This window comes from Octopus bimaculoides, chromosome 2, assembly GCF_046866305.1.
Source record: "Octopus bimaculoides isolate indiv1 chromosome 2, ASM4686630v1, whole genome shotgun sequence".
Lineage (NCBI taxonomy): Eukaryota > Metazoa > Mollusca > Cephalopoda > Octopoda > Octopodidae > Octopus > Octopus bimaculoides.
The window spans coordinates 58,832,524-58,840,916 of NC_142929.1; positions in this window are offsets into that span (position 1 = coordinate 58,832,524).

The following is an 8,393-nucleotide window of genomic DNA, read 5'->3' on the forward strand; positions in this document are numbered from 1 at the left end:
TGACAAGAAAATGTGTTGGCACTCCGTCGCTTACGACGACGTCGAAGATTCCAGTTGATCCGATCAAAGAAACGGCCAGCTCGTGAAATTAACGTGCAAGTGGCTGAGCACTCCACAGACATGTGTACCCTTAACGTACTTCTCGGGGATATTCAGCGTGACACAGTGTGACAAGGCTGACCCTTTGAATTACAGGCACAACAGAAACAGGAAGTAAGAGTGAGAGAAAGTTGTGGTGAAAGAGTACAGCAGAGTTCGCCATCACCCCCTGCCGGAGCCTCGTGGAGCTTTAGGTGTTTTTGCTCAATAAACACTCACAGTGCCCGGTCTGAGAATTGAAACTGCGATCCTATGACCGCGAGTCCGCTGCTCTAACCACTGGGCTATTGCACCTCCACTGACAAGAAAATAAGGAGGCCCCATTCTGCACATCCATCTATCCATGCATCCATCAATCCAATGATCTAACCATCCAACCAACCAACCAACCAAGCCATGCTAGCATGTAAAAAACCCCAGAAAAAAAAGAGTTAATAATGATGATGGCCATGACTATGATGATGATGATGAGAACACTCAGGCCTATACCTAAACTAATGTATGTAAAGAGTAAATCATATACTTTAAATATCAAAATAATCCACCGCAAACTGCTGTTTGTAACAAAGATATTTATTTATATATTTGCTTGTGTATATATATATTTAGTTAGGTATTTATCTCTGTATTAATGCATTTGTTTATTTTTGATTCCACAAGTAAAGGATGCTGGAGGTTTTTTTTTTTTTTGTCTTGAAAACTGCGACCTTTAGATCACCACCAAAAGCTAATTGGTTCCTGGAGTTTTCAGTTCGAAAAATCTTTAAAATCTTCAGATCTTTATTTACTTGGATATTGCTTTTACTACTTTGATACACACACACACACATATACATACATAAATATATATACACATACATGCATACACACTCTCACACACATATATACGCACTCTCACACACACATATACACATATATATACACTGACACACACACACATATATTCCCACACTGACACACACGCATATATACACACTGATACACACACATATATACACACACTCACACACACACACATACACTCACTCACACATGCACACAGAGAAACACACACACACACATATGTATGTATTAATGTATTAATATCTCTTCCTGTCCACCTAGTAATTTCTCTGTATATATCTCCCTTGCTATCTTTCTCATACTTACACACACACACTCTCTCTCTCTATCTTCTCCCTGTCTCGTGCCATTTACTCTCCCCTCACACTCATATTACAACACATGCACAGATCCTTTTTGTTTTTTGTTTTTTTACTTCACACCTGTTTCAAACTATTCCTTTACTTTTCCTTCTCTCACACATACATACTTAAACACACACATGCATAAATACACAAACACACTTTCTCTGTCTCATTCTTTTTCTCTCTTTTCCTCACTCTCATCATATATCTATTTTTCTTACTCCCTTTCAAACTTTGCCTTTCATCCTTTCAGGGGTTGATAAAACAATTACTAGTTGAACAATGGGGTCAATAAAATTGACTTACCTGCTCTCCTAAATTACGGGCCTAGTGCCTATCATAAAAAGTATTATTATTATTATTATTATTATTATTATTATTATTATTATTATTATTATTATTATTATTATTATTATTATTATTATTATTATTATTATTATTATTATTATTATTATTATTATTATTATTATTATTATTATTATTATTATTATTATTATTATTATTATTATTATTATTATTATTATTATTATTATTATTATTATTATTATTATTATTATTATTATTATTATTATTATTATTATTATTATTATTATTAAGGCAGCAAGCTGGCAGAATCATTAGCACACTGGACAAAATGCTTTGCAGCATTTCATCCATCTTTACATTCTGGGTTCAAATTCCACCAAGGTCAACTTTGCCTTTCATCCTTTCATGGTTGATAAAATAAGTACCAGCTGAGCACCGTTGGTTGATATTATCAACTTACCCTTTCTTCTGAAATTGCTGGCCTTGTGTCAAAATTTGAAACCATTATTACCTCCGCCTTTATAAGGCAGAGGTAATGTTTTCAGTCACGTTTGTTTGTTTATACATGGACAGGATATCTCAAGAATCGCTGGATCGATTCGAATGCAACTTTCTGAGATGTTTGGCCTCATGACTGGCACAAACTGATTAGATTTTGGGATCGATCCTGGATTAGTTTTCCTGTTTTTTTACTTAATTTTTGAGAGCAGTCAGGTTCATTTTTAGTATTCTCCTTTGTCGAGTTTATTTCAGATATTCTCATTTCAAAAATCATGCCTGGCTAATCATCGAGAGGATGTTGATGTTGCCTTGGTGGAAGTTTGTGCTCTTCGAGTGATCTTACTATTATTAAGGTGGTGCACTAGCAGTATCGTTAGCACCTTGGTCAAAATGCTTAGAGGCATTTCTTCTGGCTTTTTACATTCTGAGTTCAAATGCTGCTGAGGTCAACTTTACATTTCATTCCTTTAGGGTTGATAAAATAGGAATCAGATGAGCACTGGGGTCAATGAAATTAACTGGTCTTCTCTACTTTTATTATTATTATTATTATTATCATTATTATTCAGTACTTTTACTTTTATAACGTGCTTTCACTTCACTACTGAGTGCAGCTCTGTGTGCCTTGGGTATGTGCTGTAGTTTGCTGTGATGCTCTTATGGTTACTGTATTGAAAGTGTTTTGCATAGGATTTGTGCAGTGCCCAGTAGTTCAATTTTTTGTATGTTATATATATTTGTAAGTCCTGGTGTTTTTGTTATGCATTTGTCTGAATATTTTTTTTATTATACCTAAGGTACCTACAATGATAGGAATTGTTTCTGTTTTTAGATTCCACATTCGAGTTACCTCTATTTCCAGGTCTTTGTATTTTGAAAGTTTCTCCATTTCTTTAAGGGAAACGTTGTCATCTGCTATTATTATTATTATCATCATCATCATTATTAGTATTATTATTAACAACAATCTGTTTGAAATAAACCATTACTTAAATAACATTACTTACAGAATCACACACATTTTTCTCTGACAAGAGAAAACCCTTGATATATTCACTAGCACTGCATCATCTTTGCAAACCATATTTCTGTGATGGATAGCTTTCAATTGCAACCAGTTTAATCAGGTGGCAATTCTAGTTCAATTGAAATACAATCAGAACTACTACCAACTTCACATCATATAAAATAGTACAAGAACAATGTTATAAATATAGACTGAATTTGGCAAAGAGAATATAAATGAAACAAAAGCATTTGTCATCTGAACCAGTTGTCAGCATTATAAAAACAAATCAGAGTTAGTGTTAAAATACGGCCAAGCAATTTGTCAAAAATGCTTTATTGGCTTATAGTAAATATGACAACGGTTGTAAAGTTATAGCTTCCCTTTGCACCTAACTTCAATAGCTAGATTTGGAAATATCATAGGTTTCAGTAATAGATAGATAAATAAGCTTCCGTGTGTTATATGAAAATATGTCTATGCTTGTTTTGTGATAAACAGTTCATAAACTGAAAGCATTTTCTTTTAACAGTTTTTACCTATCTATCTATCTATCTATCTATCTATCTATCTATCTATCTATCCATCTATCTATCTAGTTATATCTATCTATCTATTTATATCTATCTATCTATCTATCTATTGTTCAATCAATCTATGTTTTTCTTTTTATATTAAGTTGTAGATAAAAACAATTTAACAGTAAACTGAAATATTACTCAACACTTTTGTAGCAGTGTGCATATTTATTAATTTTACAAAGAAAAGGTTGCCAGTAACTTCGAAATTTCGACTAGCTTGCCGTCATGATATATGTGTGTGTTTGTATAAGTATGTGTGCTTGTGTGTGTATTGTGTGTGTATATATATGAATGTATGTGTCTCTCCCTCTCTCTCTCTATATATATATATATTGCATATATGGGTAAAGGATATAATGATCTGCAAAACAATGACAAAATGAATTTTTTATGAAATTCATAGTGATATTTTTCTTGTATCAAGTTGCACAGACACTTCCTAGTAATCAACCCATTGAAGACCGGTAAGTTGCGATCTTGCTCTTTCTCTCTTTTACTTGTTTCAGTCATTTGACTGCGGCCGTGCTAGAGCACCGCCTTTAGTTGAGCAAATTGACCCCAAGACTTATTCTTTGGAAGCCTAGTACTTATTCTATCAGTCTCTTTTGCCGAACCGCTAAGTTACAGGGACGTAAACACACCACCATCAGTTGTCAAGCAATGGTGGGGGGTGGGGAAACACAGAAACACACACACACACACACACACACACACATATATATATATATATATATATACATATATACAACGGGCTTCTTTCAGTTTCCATCTACCAAATCCACTCACAAGGCTTTGGTTGGCCCGAGGCTATAACAGAAGACACTCGCCCAAGGTGCCACACAGTGGGACTGAACCCGGAACCATGTGGTTGGTAGGCAAGCTACTTACCACACAGCCACTCCTTGCTGTTCAACAATTGTGAAAAAAAATTATATTTTTAGTAAATATCTGGTGTCCACTAGTTGACTGTTAATTCAAGGGAGATAATAATTTTGTCCAATATTTGGTAGCATTAGAAATTTGAATTTGAAGTCAAGAACCTATAAGGGACGACCGTGCGAACTCATAAAAGGAGAAATGGTGACGAATGGAAAAACAGAGGACTCCTTTTATTTAAACGTGTCACATGGTCGAACACAAAAATATATCGAAGATGATATACATGATATGTTATGCGACGATAACATAGATGACCAGTAATGAAAGACCACAACCGTATTTGATGAATAACAGAAATATTTATTGTAGCGTTAAAGATGTATGTCTGTGTGAGAGTGTGAATGCGACATATAAGGACATAATCAAAGACAGGCCGTCATACAAAGAAAAGTGTGTATGTGAGTGAGACATGTATGTGTATGTGAAATATTACAGCAGAGAGAAAGAGAGTCAATAACACGTGAGCAATTATACCAGTTCTTTAGTACACTCTAGGAAAAGTTCTGTATGTGAAGTTGGGGAGGCTGAGTGTGGCAGAGCTGATCACTAGTTGTGATGTCGTGGCATCGATGCCGGGCCGTGATTCTTGTTATACAGATGTTCGTCGCTGGCTGAGAACTCTTGTCTGTTTATTTATCGTGGTGAAGCTGAGTCACCTAACAGAATCGAAGAGAGAGATGTGCCGCGGAGGTTTGGTTTGGTGTACATAGTAAGTCGTGTTGACGCTGGTGGTGATTGAGGCTGCTTGGTAGTAGTCGTAGAAACGTGTTGCTGATATGGCGACGGCGGTGGTCATCGTTGGCTGGATGAAGCTGTTGAAGTGGTCGCTGGCTGATTGTTGCTGCTGCTGTCGTGTGGTACACGGAACAGTCTCTATAGAGAAACTGGACCGAGACAAATTTGGTGGGTATGAGTTGATCTATTTATAACGTATTATCGGCTCACCAGATATCAGAAATATACTCTATCACGTGACCTTATTAAGGGCTGTGATTGGTCAGTTTGCGTTCTGGCGGGAACGGTTCGAAGAAGTTGCCGCTTCGAATAATAATCAGTCACGTGATGACAAGGTTGATGTTTTCCCCTATGTTCGCGTTTGTTTATATTTAAATGAGAAGAATGGCGATAGCAGTTTAGTATCCAGTGACGATAGGTAGTTTCACTACAAACCTACAAATAAGGTCTGGTCAAAGAGTATCAGGACTGTTGCTATGGTAACAGAGTTAAAGAACACAGATTGAAGCCACTTGGCACAGATTGATCTTGAACTCTGTCATGCTAGGTTATAATGTTCTCATTCACTTGTGTTGTTTATAGCAGTGCTTGGAGGTAAAGTGTGCAGAGCATGGTCATCTCAAAAAGGAGATCAGGTCTCAGCTGTGAAGGATCTCCTTGATTGTGATGAAAACTTTTGAAAATGGTCATAACAGGTGACGAATCATGGATCTATGGCCAATGACCCTGAAACCAAGGTGAAAATGAAATTTATCTTTAAAGGAGCAAGATTTCAAGAGGTCGAGGAAATCTAAGAGAATACAAAGAAGTTCCTTGTGGAGGCGCAATGGCCCAGTGGTTAGGGCAGCAGACTCGTAGTCATAGGATTGCGGTTTCAATTCCCAGACCAGGCGTTGTGAGTGTTTATTGAGCGAAAACACCTAAAGCTCCATGAGGCTCCAGCAGGGGATGGTGACGAACCCTGCTGTACTCTTTCACCACAACTTTCTCTCACTCTTACTTCCTGTTTCTGTTGTGCCTGTAATTCAAAGGGTCAGCCTTGTCACACTGTGTCACGCTGAATATCCCCGAGAACTACGTTAAGGGTACACGTGTCTGTGGAGTGCTCAGCCACTTGCACGTTAATTTCCCGAGCAGGCTGTTCCGTTGATCGGATCAACTGGAACCCTCGACGTCGTAAGCGACGGAGTGCCAACAACACGAAGAAGTTCCAGGAATGCTTCTATCAATGGAAACAGCACTGGATGAAGTGTGTGGCTTCAGAAGAGGGATTCTTTGAAGGAGACAAATACTGAATTGATATCTGTTGTAGTTTTCTTTTTATAACAGAAGTTTTTGATACTTCTTGATCAGACTTTGTACTTGGATACATTCATACAATTTGTGTATGTACACTACTCTTCTATACGTATTGGAAATACCCTGAGCAACAAGTGTAAAGAACCAAGAAAATGCTATTTTCAGTGCTTTGTATAACTGTGGAAGCTATATTGTTTAGGTGGTGTGTGTGTATATATATATATATATATATATATATATATATATATATATAGAGAGAGAGAGAGAGAGAGAGAGAGAGATGTACTTGCATAGCAAGCGACCTGATCTGAGATCGTGTGCTGGAGCAAAAACAAATGCAGTGTGGAAGGTGTTTATAAGCCATTTAAGAAACACACAAAAACCGTTAGATTCACTTCAACATTTAAATTTAATTTGCCAAAATATTTTCGTCGCACGGAATTTTGTCAGCGAACAGGTTGCAGTCTCAAAGTGATGAAAATATTTTGGCAAATTAAATTTAAATGTTGAAGTGAATCTAACAGTTTTTGTGTGTTTCTTGAATGGCTTATAAACACCATCCATGCTGTAATTGTTATATATATATATATATATATATATATATATATATATATATATATATAAAACGTGAGAGAGTTACGGGTTGGGGGTTCAACTCACTAAGGGGTTGGCAAAATAACATAGTCTGCCATAGACACCTGTGCTTTGGTTCTTTCTTTCTTTTTCTTTTCTTCCTTTTTTTGTCACTTTTGCTATGAATTAAATTAATGAATTCAACGGGATACACCGTCTGCAAGTAGTTGGGTTCAGCATATTATCCTCCATTTTCTAATTGTTACACACACATATATATACATATATATATATATATATATATCAGAAAAAATAAGGTACTCGGAGATCTGGATTGTTGTACATTTACAGATTTTTTTTAATATGTCACATGTTTTTATAAATCATATATTAGTGCTTTCATCTACTCTAATAGACTCTTCAGATTAAAATTTTTTTTAAGAGATTCATGTCTTTTTATAGTATTATTGAGTGTGTAGGGGTGGAGAGAGAGGGGGGGGAAAGTAATGTGGAGTGTATAGGATAGTAAAAGAGGGTGAGGAATTGGGAAAAAGTGAGAGAGAGTGTGTGTGTTTGTGTGAGTGTGTGTGTGTGTGTGTGTGTGTGTGCGCCTGTGTATCTGAAAGGAATGTCAATGGAAAAGAGAAGGAAAGAAAGAAGGAAGGGAGAAACAAGAAAAAAATATGTTTACATCTATACAGCTGGTCAGTTCTTTCAATAGAAGATGACAAGTTGATTCTTGGTTTAAAAATGGTAAAACCAGGTGGCTACTCTAAGTGGGGTCTGTTTTGATGAGGAATAATAAAAGTTATTTTTCAAAAAATTGTCTGGACTTATCATCATCATCACTGTCCAGTGAGAGGAAGTGTGTGTGTTTTTTTGTGTGTATGTGTGTATGTGTGTGCCCGTGTGTGTGTGTGTGTGTGTGTGTGTGTGCCAGTGTATCTGAAAGGAGTGTCAATGGAAAAGAGAAGGAAAGAAAGAAGGAAGAAAGAAAGAAGAAAAATGTGTTTACATCTATACAGCTGGTCAGTTCTTTCAATAAAAGATGGTAAGTTGGTTTATAAAAGATATTTTTGAAAAAATTGTCTGAACTTATTATCATCATCATCATCCTTGTCCGATGCTTGATTCCCATGCTAGTATGGGTTGGAAAGTCTGGATGCG